The sequence below is a fragment of the Cupressus sempervirens genome, chromosome 9, assembly GCF_028749045.1.
Source record: "Cupressus sempervirens isolate cs-2001-9-10 chromosome 9, ASM2874904v1, whole genome shotgun sequence".
In the NCBI taxonomy this organism is placed as follows: Eukaryota; Viridiplantae; Streptophyta; class Pinopsida; order Cupressales; family Cupressaceae; genus Cupressus; species Cupressus sempervirens.
In genome coordinates this window covers 627,894,483-627,912,952 of record NC_143126.1, presented here as the reverse complement: position 1 = coordinate 627,912,952, position 18,470 = coordinate 627,894,483, and positions in this window count along the sequence as shown.

Below are 18,470 nucleotides of genomic sequence, written 5' to 3'. Positions count from 1 at the left end.
ATATTGCTTCTAGATTTTATGATGTTAAATTTATTTTTTAATCAATGTTTTAGACTACACTCTATGATGCATCATCAAGATGCAAACAAGTGTTGTGAGATGAAGAAGTTGTATATAGCACCATTGAGGATAACACACGTGGCATGAGGTGGGGGATCTAAATGATGAATAGGTGAGTGTACTTAGAGCACAAGGGATCGACCAAAAGTACAAGGGGATCCACTTACAACACAAGGAAGAGGGACAGGGAGATCTCAAGCAGGAGAGCATTGGATGGGTAGTAGGACTAGGTTAGGGATCACATATATTTAAGGGTATATTTGGAGGAGCATATATAGGTGCACTTGTAGGACTAGGACTAGGGATACAAAATACCTCAGATACATGTTCACATACTATAGATGCAACAATTCATACTAGGGGTGATCAATGATATCTTGATGTACAGTGGAAAATGGTAATCAATGGTAGATCATCACTTTCACACTATGCACTTGGAAAAGAGGATAAGGTGTTGGATAATGTTGTCCTTAATGTCACACAAATGTCATATCAGTTATTAGTCTCAGCTAACCAAGCTCAGCTACAGTGTCAACCGAGCTCACTCGGTCATCAAAGAAAATAAGGCAGATAGTGTCAATCGAGCTCACTCGGTCATCGAAGAAAATGAAGCAATCAGTATCAACCGAGCTCACTCGGTCATCAAAGAAAATAAGGCAGACAAGTATTAACCAAGCTTACTCGGTCATCAAAGAAAATAAGGCAGACAAGTGTTAACCGAGCTCACTCGGTTATCGAAGAAAATGAGGCAAACAGTGTTAACCGAGATCACTCGATCAACAAAGGAATTTGGCAAAGACAGTTTCCATCGAGCTCACTCGGTCATCTATGGAAACTCAGTACTTATCGAGTTCTCCCGGCGATTGAAGGGTTGTCACGGAGTTCGCTGTATTAACTGAGCTTAGTCAGTTAACACAGGAATTATTTTATGAACACTATTAACCGAGTAGGATCGGCCAGTAAAGGGATTTGTTAGTTTGTAATTTTAATTATTTCTAGCCGACTATTGTATTTGTTTGATTATTGGTCAGTGATTTGAGCCGACTAAGATAATCTGAAAGGTATATATGGTCACTCAAGTTGTAAATCAAAAAGAAGTGTGAAAAAGTTATGAAGGTGCATTATAGTGTGAAATGAAAAGGCGAATGTTGAGAAAAGTCTGATGAAGGATCAGATGCGTTGAAGGAGCTGAAAAGTTGTATTTGATCAGTAAGGATTCGGTCAAGAATAACAGAGATATGTAATTAGCAAAGATAAGTTGCATATTGTATCAGATCACTTCATTGTTGCTTTCTAACCATTGTAACAGTGAACTCAAAATCTCTTAACAGAGTTGGTTTAACAACCATTCTATAAATCCTCTAACAAGGTGACAATTCAGTTGAATTGTTCTAAAGACCTCTAGCAAGGCCACTCCTAATAGGGTGATTAAATCCTCTAACAGGGTCACACCTAATAGTGTGTTTTGTAACCTTTAACAGGGTTGGCTCCTAACAGGGCTCACTTCAGAAGAGTGAAAAACAGTAACTAGTTACATTGGTGGTTTTTCCCATATTGGGTTTTCACGTTAAATCTGGTGTCTCTAGTGTTCATGATTGCTGAATTGTTTTTGGTTATTAGTTCTTAATAATAATAATTATTTGCTGCATTATCAAGTTTCAGTAATTTGTAACTAAGATCAAGCTTTTAGACATCTAAGGGACTGTGAAATGTTTTTGTGGTAACTGATTCACCCCCTCCCCCTCTCAGTTACTCCATTCTCATTTCCAACATAAGGGTGTCCCAAAATGTATACTCCTTTTAGATGAAAATCATATCAATACTACCCAAAAAGATGTAGGGGTGATAATGCAAGATTCACACCTAAGAGGAAGTGCTAATTCAAAGATCCCTTTATTCTTTGTATGTTTAATGTAAAGAAATGTGATATGAATGCAAGGGAAGTAGAAAAAACACTTATGTAATGATAAATAGAAAGATATCGTATCTAGTGCATAAAATAAGTGCATTGGAGAAGAGAGAGAATAAGAACCCAACTTGAAGGATAGCAAAGGTTGCACTTTCATATCTAAATTAATCTTGTCTAACTATGCGAGAATCATAAATAGACTAAGATTTGGAATCTAGAGACTTGTAACTCATGACTATTAAAATATCATAGCATTAGGAGCATGTTTCTTTTGAGCGACCTATACCTGGCATAGGTTGGCTTTTGGTCACTTATACTTGGAGGAGCTAAAACAAAGATCTTAGATATGTGACGAAAAATATGTTTTTAAATATCCTTTTTTGGATCTATAGCTTCATGAATATGCACCTGCATACAAGAAAAGTAGGAAATTATTTATGGAAAGGAGCTTGCCTTGGTCAAGCCCATGTTTAGGAATTAACATTGAAATTAGATAAATAAAGCATGTAAAACAAGACAAATTTTAATACTCACCTTTCTCGTCAAACCTTTGTGAATAGAAACAAATTTGTTATCCACAAAGATGTCCACTTGCTTGTATGTTGAAATATAGAAGTAGAATGTAGGATGTCTTCAGTTACATAATAGAGCATCTAAATAAGACATGAATAATGTAGATTTCCTCCCTTGATGGCCAACTCATATTCTTCCTATGGAGAAAGGAATTTGGATCTATGGAAGGAAATACTTCAACATTTGATGGATGAAAATTATTGCTTTCTTGAACTCCTTGATTGCACAATAGCTTGAAGGCTTGAGAGATTGTATTTGTCTTACAATTGATGGATTTGGTGTGTGGATATAATGAAAAATACCTTTCATTGGGCCTTAAAACCCTTTAAAACGTGGGCCAAAGAGAATGATTTGCATAGGGGTGACCTATCCTTGTATAGGTACTCATTCTAGGGAATGCAAACTATGAGCTGGATAGTGCAAGATCTAAGAGATATTTAGAATTTTGGCAAAAGACAAATAGAAAAGTGGAAAAAATGACTATATAAAGGCTAAAATGGGGTCAAGAGGGACATGAACTAGATAAATGAAACATGCTAGGTAAGAGAACCCCCAAAGGAGATGTCCCAAACCAAGTAGTGAGAGTAAAGGCATGGGAACACAAAAAAACAAAGATAGGAAAAAACATAATTTAATTTATTCCATGTATCTCCAAGGGAATTTGATTACAATATGTTAGGCTTAAGGCCTACCAAATTGCAACATTCTAATTACAATAGAAATCCATCATTGATGTAGGAGCATCCAGAGGTATAAGGGCAATCCTATGTCACCCAAAAAAATATACCTAGACATAGTTTTTGTTTCATGTGTTTTCATTTTTGGATACTCATTTGGGTCAAATAAAGGTTCCAACTCTCATAGTTCCACTATTGGTGTTCTGGGTTAAAGTTTTTAAGCACCTTGGGATATGTGTAAATGCCAAAAAAAAAGGACTATGTAATTGAGCCATAATTATGATGAGTTAGAAGGTTTAAATTGGAGGGATGATTATAATTGTAATTTAGAACACTCTAGAAAAAGAATCAAGTCAAAAGGCTCCATGGTTTGAAAGTCATTGCAGTTTTTCAATTTCTAGAGACCTCCTAAGAATGCTTCAAAGTCAGGTTTGAGGTGCTAAATGATCTCGTACGGGTCCAAAAAATGGGCGACAAGTGAAGTTGGTCCATTGGGCGATAGAGCACTCTGAGAGCTTTTCGAAAATGTAAATAGTTCATCAATCGGAGCTACGGTTCAAAAGTTATGCCTCCTGAAAGTTTGGCTACCATTTCTGGATTCTTCTAATTTTGTGCCGACTTCTAATGTGACTTCTGGAGCCTTCTATTTTGGCGGTGGATGCCAACTAGCACTTTTCCTAATCCTTAACCCTTTGGGGTCTATTTAAGAACATTTTTGGCATTGTACAAGGCAGTTCAGAGTGGAGTTTGAGGGAAGGTACTAGAAGGAGAAATTATCTCTAGATTTTTACTATTGTAAGGCCAAGGGTATGTTTTGGAGTCCATTTTCTCTGTACTGAGTGTATTGGCATATTTTCCTAGTTAATAAAGTTTTCCCTTTCCTGTTGTGTCCATTTTGTTCTTGGGTTGTGACCCCATCAAACATGCGAGCTTGAATGCTCAAGAGATTAATCTCTAGAAATTGTCCTCTAAGAGTTCTACTCTTTGACATAAATTATATTACATAATATAGCCATCAGAAGACATAGGTCAGCTAAAGAAATACAATTTCCAAAATTAGGAAACTTTTTACTATAGATAGGTCTTATTCCATAATGGAAAATCAACAACCACACAAATGAGTAAATTAAGACACAGGAGCTTAGATCCATAAGAGATCCAAGAATCCACATGTAAATCTATAAAAGATCATTTGCATGCACAAACTTTGCATAATAAAATTCCTACGCATTACATGAGGTGCCAACAAGGAACACACCTCAAGAAAAAATGGATGAGAACACGTTAGCAATGAAACATTAGGAACCATGATCAAAGGTGTAAGATCCACAATAGGTCCAATTTATGAAATTGTGCTCGCATAAGAAACAAAGAAAGAACAACAAAATTGTTCACGTGATCAACAAAATGAAAGTAGTAAATAAAGAGAACTTTTTTAGTTGATATGAGATTGCCTATGAACCCAAGATGTTGCTATATCAGACAACTGAGGTAAATAGGAAATTGATGTCAATATCAAGGAACCCGAACACTTTGAGAAAAATCACAATGATCTGACTCTGACTGAGAAATCCATGTACTATCTTCAACTAATTTATTCTTCCATTGAACTAAATACTCCATGTTATCCTTTGCTATGGTACTCTTACTAACTCTGGTGTCCAAGATCCTCTCAATCACATTTGTCTTCTTCTTAGGATAACCAATTTCGTCAATTGATTTATCATTAAACTCATAGTACTCATAAATATAAGAAATCATGAATATAGGATAAATATTCATGTCACTAGGTAACTCAACCTCAAAAGAATTATCACAGTCAAATTTCTTCAAGATCTTACAAGACCCAAACTTCCTCATATTTCATATTTCTATAAGTTCTAATGGGAAATGTTTTTTTCTTCAAATGAACCATCACTTTATCACTAACTACAAAATCTTTATATCTCTTCCTTCTATCTACCTTATCTTTATACTTATGACTACTAACCTCCAAGTTATATTTTACTTCATCATGCAAATTTCTTGTGAGATCAATACTTCCTTATACTTTAGCACTTCTTCCTTATTCATGATTCAAGATTCCTCAATTCAGTAACTCCTCTAGGATGCAAACCTATGACATTCTCAAAAGGTGTCTTCTTAGTACATTTTTTCACAGAATTATTATATGAAAACTCTACTTGTGCCAAAACCAAATCCCAATTTACATGTTTATCTACACCCAAGATTCTACTCAAAACTCCAATTTGTCCATCAATTCATGGATAAAATGTAGAACTAATTTTCAACTCAGTATTCAAGCTCTTCCAAAGTATTTTCCAAAAATAACCATAAAACTTAGTGTCCCTATTAAAAGCAATAGGCTTGGACAATCCATGCAATCTCACAATCTCTTTGAAGAACAAATATGTATGCTACATGTATTGTGTGTCGTGTCTTTCTACATGGTATGAAATGAGCCATTTTAGAAAATATATCAACACCAACAAAAATAGAACCATTACCCCTCTAAGTTCTAGGTTACCCAAGAACAAAATCCATATTTTTGTCTTCCCAAGGTTTACAAAGAATAGGAAATGGTTTGTACAATCCCAAATTTTGACTTGTTGCTTTTGAAATTTGATAAATTCTATATTTTTTCACAAATTTCTAAACATCCTTATACATTTGTGTCCAAAAGTATTTTTCAGAGATTAAACTTATTGTCTTATCAATTCCAAAGTGCCTTACAAGTCCACCACTATGATTTTTCTTTATGATATTATCCCACATTGATCCTCTATGTACATACAACTCACCCTTAAACATCATGTCTTCATGAATGAAATAATCAACCTACTTATTTTGATTATCTACTATAGTTGTCTTACAAGCTTTCCAAGGTTCTTCAAAGTCAAGATCAATTTCATACAAAGTCTTCATATCATCAAAACCAAGTACCTCTACCTTCATTTATGTTAGCAAGTGCCTTCTTCTACTTAATGCATCTACAACTTTGTTTGACTACCCAGGTATGTGCAGGATCATGGTGTGCCAAAAAGTGGCGACTTGAAAAATATGTAGTTCTGAAATGCCTCAAACCATTTCAAAATCTATTCCAACTTTTTTCCCACCAACCCTGATACTAAATGAAAACAATTAATATCTTTATAAGGTCTACTATATCTTTGGATACCAACTCTATATGGTCAACTCTAAAAATATCCTAAAAATGTGTTTTTGGCACGTTTTTATGTGATTTTTACTTCAAACATGTAGCTGACAAATTCTTTTTTGCCAAAATTTGATGAAACGAAAAGGGTTCCTTAAGAATGTTCTTATCTTTCCATAAATGTAAGGTTTGTCAAATTATAAGTTTAGTAAGTAATTGTTACTTATTTTCTAATGGAATTACATATAAAGTGCTGATTGACACACTAATTGAAAAATAACTATAACTTTCAAATGGTAAAACATTTTTTAAATCCAAAAGATGCATCACATTCTATGTTTCTTCCACTATAAGGAAAAAAATGAAAAATTAAATTTTGCAGAGTTTTGAATTAGTTAAGGTGGTCAAACATGAGAGTTTTTTAATTCCAAAAATACTAAAGTCAAAAATTAATTATTAATTATTTATTTAGAATAAAAAACCCAAAAATATGTGTCACGTCCAAGCATGAGTCTACTACTTATATCTAGAATATTATTGAAAAATATTATCATTTGATTTTGATTAAAGTGGACAGACATATGTCTACTTCTTATTTTTGTTCTAAAATTTTCGTAATATTGCATTAAAATTCAAAATTTTGACCAATCAATTTTTATTTTTTTTAGATAAGTCCTAGTAGTTTAGAAACTAGATTTAGTTTCCTAGAGATTCTTTTCTCTCAACTTTTTGATATTAAGCTAATAACAAGTAGAAAATTATGCGTCAAGTTGACATTACCTTGATTTTCTAATTTTTTATTGCCATTTAAGAGCATAGTTTGGTTGACCATGATCCTGCACAAACTCACCCACTCCTATGTTTCAATAAAAATGTGAAAATTTGCATATACTCAACCAATTTCATATTCTCTGATTCAACTTATTTTGACTACCCAAGTATTGCAATGCTTTATGATTAGTATACAACACAAATTCCTTAGGTATCAAATAATGTCTCCATTTCCTCAAAGCTTGAACAATAGCATAGAAATCTTGGTCACAAAATGAATATTTCTTCTTAGCATCATTCAACTTTTTACTATAAGAGGAAATAGGTTTACCTTCCTTACTCGAAACAACTCCAATTGCATTCCCAGTAGCATCACAATCAACTTAAATACCTTAGTGAGTTCAAGAAAAGCTAATATAGTCAATTTTACGACCTTCTATTTTAAACTTTCTAAGCTCTTATCTATGCCATATATCCATTTAAATTATTTCTTATCACCTCTCATTGTCTATGTCATCACATTACAAAGTGAATTGAATTTTCTGATGAACTTCCTTTAGAAACTAACCAATCCATGAAAAGATCTAACTTCACCAATATTCTGAGGTGTAGGTCAATCCAAAATAACTTTCACTTCTCAAGATCCATCTTCAAACCATCAAAATAAATAACAAAACCTAGATACACAATCTCTTCTTCATAGAAGAACATTTCTTCAAGTTAATCAAAAAAATCTCTTAAGCATCTATAACACGTGTCTTATACACAACAAATGATCTTCTTTAGTCTTGCTAAATTTATCATAATATCATCAAGGTAAACAATCACAAACTTACCCAAGAAATTCTTTAGAACTTCATTTATTAACCTCATGAAAGTACTAGGTGCATTAATCAAACCAAAAGGCATAACCAACCACTCACACAAACCCTCATTTGTCTTAAAAACAATCTTCCTTTCATATTCTTCTCTAATTATGATCAAACCAAAAGGCATACCTAGCCAGTCAAACAAACCCTCATTTGTCTTAAAAGCAATCACCATTCATCTCCTTCTCTAATTATGATCTCCTAATAACCACCCTTCAAGTCAATCTTGGTGAAATACTTTGTTTCACTTAAACAATCCATAATTTCCATCCTAGGAACAAAAATCTATATTTTACTATAATTCTATTTATAGCTCTAGAATCAGTGCCCATTCTCCATTCTACATTCTTTTAAGGTGCCAATATTGCAGGTATTGCACAAGAAATCAAACTTTCTCTGGTCAAACCTTTATGCAACAATTCTCGGGCTTGTCTATTAAATTATTCATTTTCTATAGGTGTCAATCTATGTGGTTCTTTATTAGGAAAACTACCTCAAGGTACAAGATCCATACATTGACTGATACTCCTGATTGTTAGTAATCCATCAAGTACATTATCGAAAATGATATTATAAAATTCTAACAACAATGATTCAATTTTAGGTGCTTGTTTATTCTCAATCTTCTTTTCTATCCTTCTATGAATCAAGTAAAAATATATATTCTCTTTCTTTATGTCTCTAATGAACTAATTTCTTTCAACCAAACAAACTCTAGTAGTAGTACAATGTTCATCTCTAGGTTTCTCAATCAAAGGAAACAAAAATTATCTTTTCCCATTAGCCCAAATAGTATAACGATTCAAACTACCATCATAAAAAATTTGTCTATCATACTACCAAGGTCTATCCAACAAGATGTGATAATAATCTATAGGCATAAGATCACACAAGAATTCATCATAAATCAATCTTGAATTTCATAAGCCATTGTTCACTTACCGATAATTTATGCTCATCCTATGTCCAAGCAATGTGACAAGTCTTAGGGTTCTTTAATATCTATAATTTTAACTTCGTAACCAATTCTTTTGATGCCACACTAACTGAACTTCTATTGTTAATAATTACTTTGCAACATACGTTTATGGTCTTACATCTAGTCTTTAGAAGACTTTTTTCTCAAAATAGGGTCTTCAACCATTTCTTCATTCCACAAGGTTCTTATAATTATCATATTTTCACCTTCCTTGGGTCCATTAGGTGTATTTGATGTATCGTCCTATATCAAATCTTTTCTAATATTGATACATGTATTCTTCTTATAATTAGGACACTCAAAATCTTTATGACCTTCTTCTCCACATTTAAAACAAGTATCTTTAAACCAAGTTTTATCTTCCCTTTTACTGATATTATTATTCATAGAGTAACTAGTGTAATTACCTCTAGCAAAGTTACCTCTACCTCTGTAAAATTTTATCCTTCCATTATGATTTACCTCTATCATGATTTACATTGATTGACTAAAATCTTCTACTTTCACCATAAGGTCTTCCTCTACTTCTCTAAAATCTATTACCTCTTCCACTTTGCATCTATACATGTCTTTTTCTCAACTTTTCTTCTATTTAAGTGTGAATTGATATTTCTCTTCCATACTATCCATCTTTACCAAACTAATCTCATTTTATATAGAAACTCTCAAACCATTCAGGTTCCTTGCAATCTTTTCTATTGTTGTTAAATGGAGCATAATTAGACTTGAAGATTAATTTTTCTCACTTTCTTTAGCATGGTTTCCGCCTAGATTTATTCTACAAGGGTTTGGGGTCAATGTCCCTATGATAGGGGTCATGGGGCAATGCCTCTTGTGGGGTCTAGGGGTAATGCCCAAGGCAGGGTCCTAGGGTTATGCCCCAGACGTGCTTCCTAAAAGGTATCAAGAATTATTTTTCTGTTGGACTTAATATTCTAGCCTTAATTTTTTAAATGCCATAAGTCTTGTATAAAATGACTTAAGGTTAGGGATTTTAGGATGTATGATAATTTAGTAGATTCTTGCCATGGAATTGACTTGCAAGGGATTGCAAATTTTTTAGGTTGAAATCGTTGGATATAATACTGGACTCACTATTTGGTGGATATAGCCTAGGGATTGGGTGAACGATGCTAAATATTTGTGTATTGTGTTTGTTAATGTGTTCTTTATTCCTTTTTGATAGTGGTTATATTTTCATGTAATTATCATTTATGTTTCTTTAATCCTAACAAGTGGTATCAAAACCTCATTGTTTTACTATCCTCTACAAGAAGGTCTCACAATTGAGTGGGAGTCTCACAACTAAGTAGGAGTAATAGAAGACAATGGTAAGATAAAGGTTGAGAATTTTAATGGGAAATAGTTTTAGTGATGGAAAATAAAAGTAGAGGATTATCTTTATCATAAGGATTTATGGTGGCCATTGGGAGGAAAATCCAAGAAAGACCCAAATATGACAAATGAGAACTAAGATATTTTGGATAGGAAGGTACTCGGTATATTAAGTTGACAGTTTGATGCAAAGTTCATATCAATTTAAGTTATGATGATAGATCTTGTTACTGTATTGGATCACAAATCTATTTCCTATGGATCCTATTCCACAAAGGCCATAATGGGTAGAACCCTCTAATGTAGAGGTAATAGGGATCTACACTACATGCATGGAAAACAAGTTGTTAATATCTTATTTTTGTGATAAATCCCTCTATATTGGTTTATTCAAGAGAAAATTCTTCTTTCTGAATAAGACTCATTCATCTCTCATTCAAATACACCATTCTAATGAATATTGAATGAACATAAGGATCCCTCAACTATTTACACTCTCTTTAAATTTATGAGGACCTATTAATGGTCTAGGCCACACATCTAGCTACCTTCCCAAATTACTTAAACTTCATTCTTCAATATCCACTTATGTTTCCACTCTTACTTGTTGATTACACTATTAATTTTATAGACTTGTACACATTCATTAATAACTTTCAAATAAGAAATGATTAGGCTAATATATCTAGTGAAACTGTATAAATTTAGGATATCCAACACATTAGAAATTGTGGAGGATTCAATAGTGAAAACAAAGTCATGGCCTCTATACTGGGACCCAGTTTGATTGTCATCAATCAACGAAAAAAAATGTTCAACCCACCTAGGGCATCAAATTTATTATATTTATGTAAATATTTCAATGTCAAATAAATCCTATTTAAAATACATGTGAATATACTCCAAAATGAATAAAAATCCATAAATTTTCACTTGGTTAAATCAAATATATTTTCAAACCCTTGCATGATACTCTAAACAAGAGGGTTTTGGATAGACTTCACCAAAATCTACATAACTTTCAAAATACTCAACCAAAATAAGTGAAAAAAGCCAAATTAAATAGTATCCATCCCTCCATCAGTTCCAATAGGGTTTTGGAATAAATAGAAAGTTTTTTATTATGCGAAATATCTCCAATAAGACTATACAAATAGCCAAAGTCATAAAATATGCAAAAACTTATATTTATTAAAATGAGACTTCATACATCCACTCATTATAATTTTTTTATATTTAAGCATATATATAAACTTTTTCTCTCAATTGAAACAATTTTTAACTTTCCAAACCACCTACACAACCAATTTTTGGTTGGTTACCCTTTAACAAATTGTATTATCTTAACAACAGTAAGTTGTCAAATGAACAACTTTTAACTCTTTTGCATCAGAGACCCAAATTACAATGCTCCCATTAAATCAAAATAGTAATTAAAGTATATTATAAACATAAATTATCAATAAAACATTTAATGTACCCCTTTAAGACCTTACATAGCCTCATTGGGTCTATATTGCTTTATGCAACAAGTTTGAATATATTTGAGCAATATGACCCAATATGAATTCCAGATGGTTCTAATAGCCTAATTTGATCATGTAATGGCCTTATAGGTCTCATTTGACTTTATATATTTATGGATCCTTCATGTGACCCAATGGTGTACCCTGGTCTCTTGACACTCTTACACTACCCACCTAACCAAATAAGGGTAAAGGGAAGAAGGTGACTATTCCTATATGAGGATCAACTGCGCTAATGAATCCCAAAATAGTGTATAGAAATGAGAGGATTGTTGTTTATGAGTATAAGGTTGAGCAATGTGTTAACAAGGGAAAGAAGAGAAAGGCCTCAGTCCAATAGGATCATCATGAAGAGGAAATGGTCACCCCCCAGAGGTCAGTAATGAAGAAGAAGATATCAACTATCATTATAATCATGCCCAAACCTATTAAGGGGAAGGTTTACAAAAGAAAGAAGGGAAACTATAGTCCACCATCAAAGAAAATGTCTACCCCAAAGGAAGAGGAAGTTCTTTAAGATTAAATCACTATGATAAGAAGAACATGCCAAAGTGTGGCAACAAAAGAGGGAAGGAGATGAAAAATCCAAACATGGATTCCTCCACCCTTAAGGGACCAACCAATCTAGATTGATGAGTCTATAGAGAAAAAGAAGGGTGGCATTGGGGGAGAGTTGGGATCTGATGAGTTTGATATCAGATATTTTAACTTTATCCTAGAAAATAAGTTCAAAGAAGAGGAATCTTCCTACAGTTGCACCCACTATGGAAATAAGTGTTGGAGTTGAGGGGTGGCCACTACACAGGTTACTGTAGAGAACAAAAAAGATGATATGGTGGAGGAAAGAGATATTATAGTAGAAAGACATGAGGAGGAGCCCAAGGGTGATGAGTCCTAGGAAATTACATATAATAAAGAGATTTTTCCACCACCTCCAAAGAAGCTTGATGAAACACCATCACTACTTCCTTCAGAGCAAGATGAAGTTATTCCTCCTGAACTAGGTATTAAAGAGGAGAGTACAATTAAAGAAGGTGCATTTACTAAGAATAAATCATAGATTCTTCTAGAAGTTCAGGTGTCAATTTTTGAGATGCAAAATTCTCTTCCTAAGTAGATAGTATATACCACTATGCATATAGGGGAGAAGGAAGAAAATAAAGTAGTGGAGGAGCAAATAGATAAGGGAAGAGAAGGTAAAAAAACTATAGTCCTTTCTCCAGATTACCCAGAGTCATTGTTCCACACCTCCATACCCATTTGGTTTTCCAAGGTCATCTAGCTGAGGAGAAGGTTGTATACCACTGTAGAGGATGTGGATATGCTCCTAGTGGGTGGTGAATCCTTCTGGCTACCAGTGGCAACTAATCCCAAAAGATGTAATACATAACACAAGATGAGAGGGGAAACTAGAAGGCAAAAATTGTAGTTCGTTCAACCCCTAGAGATATAAACAACCTCAACTCGAAGGATTATAGGATTGAAGAGACCAATCTCAAGAAACCTACAAGGGAGGGTGGCAAGGCCTTGATAGAAATGGGTGTTAAGCACTTATTCAAGTGCATGGATAAGGTTGAGGTTTATATTTAGGCCCTTAGAAAGAATAACGAGGAACTAAGGGATTTTATTACTAACATAGTAGGTCCCATTGATCCAACTAATCTAGATATTGCATTAAAGTCAATGTTTGAAAAGTGAACCCCATCATCCAGTCGATCAAATTATTTTTTGAAAGTTTCTACCCAATGGAGGAAAAAAATAATTCTAATTTTGGGGAAGAATGTATAGAAGAGATAATGTGGCTGCTTTATTTGATTTTTTAAAATTTTTCAAAGGTTGCAAATTAGGTAAAAGACGGTGACAACATTTTGGATCAGCCCTATGATTGGGATGTGATATGGTCAATTTTGCAAAAAATAAAGAAGGGAAGTTACAAGAATCTCTTGGCCATATATTATGGGGAAGAATAAGACAAATTTGATTAATGAATTTGAAGAATAAATATTGGAGTAAAGAAGTTGATAGAGATGTTCTATTAGATACAATATGTTATGGAGAAGACATCCAATAAAATGAAGGAAGGTGGCTACCTTTTTAGCAAGTTGGATCTAGAAATTTATAGAGATGATGGAAGGAAACATTTATGTCTAATGATGATGGTGGTCCAATAATTTTTGTCCTCATCCAAAACTATTATCACCAAAGATGACCTCCAAAGATTGTTCTAGAGTGAAAGATTTGAAGAAGCTTAATTAGAAGATTGAGAGTTTTGAAGTGGTAAGAAAGGAAGTAAGGGAATTTCAATAGAAAGTACAAAATGAAGTTAAAATTATGGACATGCCATATCCTTTTGACATAATGGGGATAGTGGAGAGTTTTAGATCCAGATATCTAGGGGTCCTCCCAGAACCCTTGTTGGATACAATTGATTAATTGTGTATTGTCTTTGATGTTATAGAAATGTCATATCATTATCAGTCAATGCATGTCGAGCTCACTCGGGCAATGAAGATAGTTTTCTATGTCTACCGAGTGTTCCTATGTTTGCCTAGTTTAGAAGGTAGTGTCTACCAAGTTAACTTAGGTGTCAAAGGAAAGTTTAGAGAAGATGAGTGTTGATTGAGCTCACTCAGTTACCAAAGGATCTTTGTGAATATGCAGTGGTAACCAAGTTCACTTGGTTAACATAGGAAATTTTTTTCTGAGTTAGTGTCTACCGAGCTGGGTCGACTAACAAAAGATTTTCTTATTTTGGTATATTTGAGTTTAATTAATTTATCTATTGGTTCTAGCCAATTGAGGTGATGAATATTAGTTATTCTAAGTTGTATATGAGCCAACTTGATAATATGAATGATATAAGTAGAAGGTCAAGTTGAGAATTTGAAAGTGTGTAAGAGTGCGAATGCATGGAAGATTTTGAAGATCTAATGGTGCAGCAAGGAAGCAAATCAGAAGGATAAGTAGAATATCCTTGTGAAGCTGAAAAATATATTCGATCAGGAAGGATCAAGTACAAGCCAAAATATAGATATGTAATCAGCAATTCAATTGCATCAAAAATCAGATCATCTCATTGTTACTCTCTAACCATTGTAGCAATGATATAAATCTCTTAACAGAGTTGGCTTAACAACTATTTGTAAAACTTCTAACAAGGTGACAGTTCTATTGAATTATCTAAAGACCTCTAACAAGGCCACTCCTAATAGGGTGATTAAATCTTTTAATAGGGTCACACCTAAAAATGTGTTTTGTAATCTTTAACATGGTTGACTCCTAATAGGGCTCACTTCAGAAAAGTGAAAATAGTAACTAGTTGCAATTGGTGGTTTTCCCAAATTGGGTTTCCACGTTAAATCCTAGTGTTAATTATGTTCATGCTATTTTTTTTGTGTTTGCATCTAAGTTAAAATAATGGTAATCATAGATAACATCTAATATTTTCATGTTAAGTACTTACGAAGCATATTTATTATTTACTGAATTAGAACATTTTATGTGTGTTTGTCAAGCATCAGTAGTATTCAGTTTTTAGAGTTTATTTTGTAGTGACATCTAAAGGGATCTAGGATTTATTTAGTGGTAACTGATTCACCCCTCCCATCTCAGTTACTCCTCTTATATTTCCAACAATTGATATAAGAGCTTTTGGTGCTTACAGAGAAGGTTTCAATGACCTAAGCTAAAGATCAAGATGTCTTGCAAAAGATAAATTCACAAGTTGAACAGAGACAATTTTGTAGCATGGCAAGGACTTATGAGGTTACATTTGGCTACCTTCAGTGATTCAGGTCATAAATATCTTGATGCTAAATACAAGACTTTGACTGGAACATTATCAGTTGAAGATATTGCTGAAAGAAGAATCATAACATCATGTTGATTAATATTACATCTGCTCTCTTTTATGCTGAATTTGATGAAGTAAAAGATTGTGAAATAGCTCATGAAATGTGGACCAAACTAAAAGACATTTACAGAGGAGATGAAAATGTAACAAGAGCTAAGGCTAAAATTTTAAGAGGTCATTTTGATTAGATGAAAATGAGAGAAGATGAGAACATTGCAAAATATGTGAAAAGAATCAAAGCAATTGTGAGTGCAATTAAAGCATCTGGAGGAAACATTCAAGAAAAAATAGTTGCAAGCAAGGTACTTAGAACTCTTCTTCCTATTTATGCAATTAGAGTGTCTTCTATTTAAGAGATGAGATGTAATCCAAATAATAAAATATCTTTGGATGCTCTAGTTGGAAGATTGACAGCTTTTGAGTTAATAACTTTGATAACTATGTTCCTAGCTCAAAAGGTATTGAATTTGCATTTGAAGCTAAACTGTCACTCAAGCAAAAGAGTAAGAAATCAAAGTCCAACCAATCAGGAAGTGAAAAAGAAGAAACAAAAGAAAGCTCAGATAGTGATCTTGAAGTTGTTGAAGCCCTACTTGCAAGAAAGTATTCCAAAGGCAGAGGAAAGTACAAAGGTAAAGTTCCTTTGATCTAATTTTCTTGTAAAGAAGTTGGTCACATTATTGTAAGGTGTCCAAATAGAGAAAACAAAGATGAAAAGAAAAGCAATAAGCACAAAGGCAAGAAGGATTCCAAGAACTACAAGGACAAAGGAAATAAATCTTATTTTATGGCTAAAGATTCTAATAACTAGGGGATAGTGGAGAGGTTTAGATCTAGATATGAAGGGGTCCTCCTAGAACCCTAACCAGAGACACCCATATCTCTATTTTGTTGTTTTGAACACTTAGCTAGTTTTACAATTTTGGCCCAAAAACTAAGGAGCTTCACACTTTGCAACTATGAAGTTAATGTTGGATACAATTTTTAATTTTGTATTGTCTTTGATGTTACACAAATGTCATATCAGCCATCAGATAGATTCTACCGAGCTTAGATGGTTAGCAAAGCAATTTATAGTGACTAACGAGCATTCCTGAACATTACACAATAAGTTAGCTCTTACCGAGCTCACTCGGGCATCAAAGGATTTTGTAGCAAAAAGTTAACATTAACTGAGCTCCCAAGGTTAACAAAGAGAAAGTTAGCTTTTACCGAGCTCACTTGGTAAGTGAAGGAAGGTTAGCTTTTACTGAGCTCACTCGGTAAGCGAATGAAGGTTAGCTTTTACCGAGCTCACTTAGTAAACGAAGGAAGGTCAGTGTTTACTGAGTTAACTCGGTCTCTGAAGGAAGTTGCAAGGTTTGTAATGTTTATCGAGCTTCACTTGGTTAACATTAGGGAAACCATTTTGGAGCAGTGGTCACCGAGCTGGGTCGGGCAGTGAAGAATTTTATTGTTCTAAAGAATTAAGTTTAATTGTTTTGTGCAGCCGACTGATTTAATATTTTACAGTTGTTGTAACTTGTAATTAAGCCGACTTGACAATCTGTAAGGTATATATGAAAGGTCAAGTTGTGAATTCAAAATAGAGTAAGAGTGTGGATGCATAAAAGTGCGAATATATGAATGAGCAAATATATAAGTGAATGTTGAAGAAGGATTAGATATCCTTATGAAGCTGCAAAGTTATATTCGATCAGTGAGGATCTAGTGAAGCAGAACAGAAATCTGTATTCAGCAAAGATAAGTTGCATATATTTCAGATCACTTCATTTTTGCTTTCTAATCATTGTAACAGTGATTCAAAACCTCTTAACAGATTTGGTTTGATAGCCATTTTGTAAATCCTCTAACAAGGTGACAATTCAGTTGAATTGTTTTAAAGACCTCTAACAAGGCCACTTCTAACAAGGTGATCAAATCCTCTAACAGGGTCACACCTAACAGTGTGTTTTGTAACCTTTAATAGGGTTGGCTCCTAACAGGGCTCACTTCAGAAGAGTGAAAATTGGTAACTAGTTACTTGGTGGTTTTTTCCAAATTGGGTTTCCACGTTAAATCTGGTGTCTCTTGTGTTCATGTTATTTCTTTATGCATGCATGTTAATCACTTTAAATGCTCAATAAGTTAACAGAACATCTAGCATTCATTTGTGTGGTTATCGAGTATCAGCATCAACTATATTTTAAGACATGTTAGGATCTGTGGATTTATTTTTGTGGTAACTAATTCAACCCTCCCCTCTCAGTTACTCCATCTCTATTTCCAATAGTTAACTCCACAACTTTGTAACTATGTAGATTCAAATAATTTTGAGACCCATCCTATAGACAGAGTGTCTTCTCCAATAATTTTGGTTGTCAATGCATTTATGCATTTTTCATTGCCAGTTCTTAATGCACGAGCATCCAGTGGTGTAAGAAAAATCTTGTATCACCCAAAAATATGCTTAGTGTTAGTTTTTGTTTAAAGTGTTTTCATTTATGGATACCCATTTGGGTCAAATAAAGATTCCAACTCTAGTAGTTCCACTATTGGTTTTTTGGGTTAGAGTTTTTGAGCATCTTGGGATATGTGCCAATGTAGAAAATAAGTTATTTTGTAATAATTATGATGAGTTAGAGGGTGTAAGTTGGAGGGATGATTATAATTATAATTTAAAGCACTCTAGAAAAAGAATCAGGTCAAAAGACTTTGTGGTTTGAAAGTTATTGTAGTTTTAAGTTGCCTGGAGACCCCCTAAGAGCACTTCAAAGTCAGATTT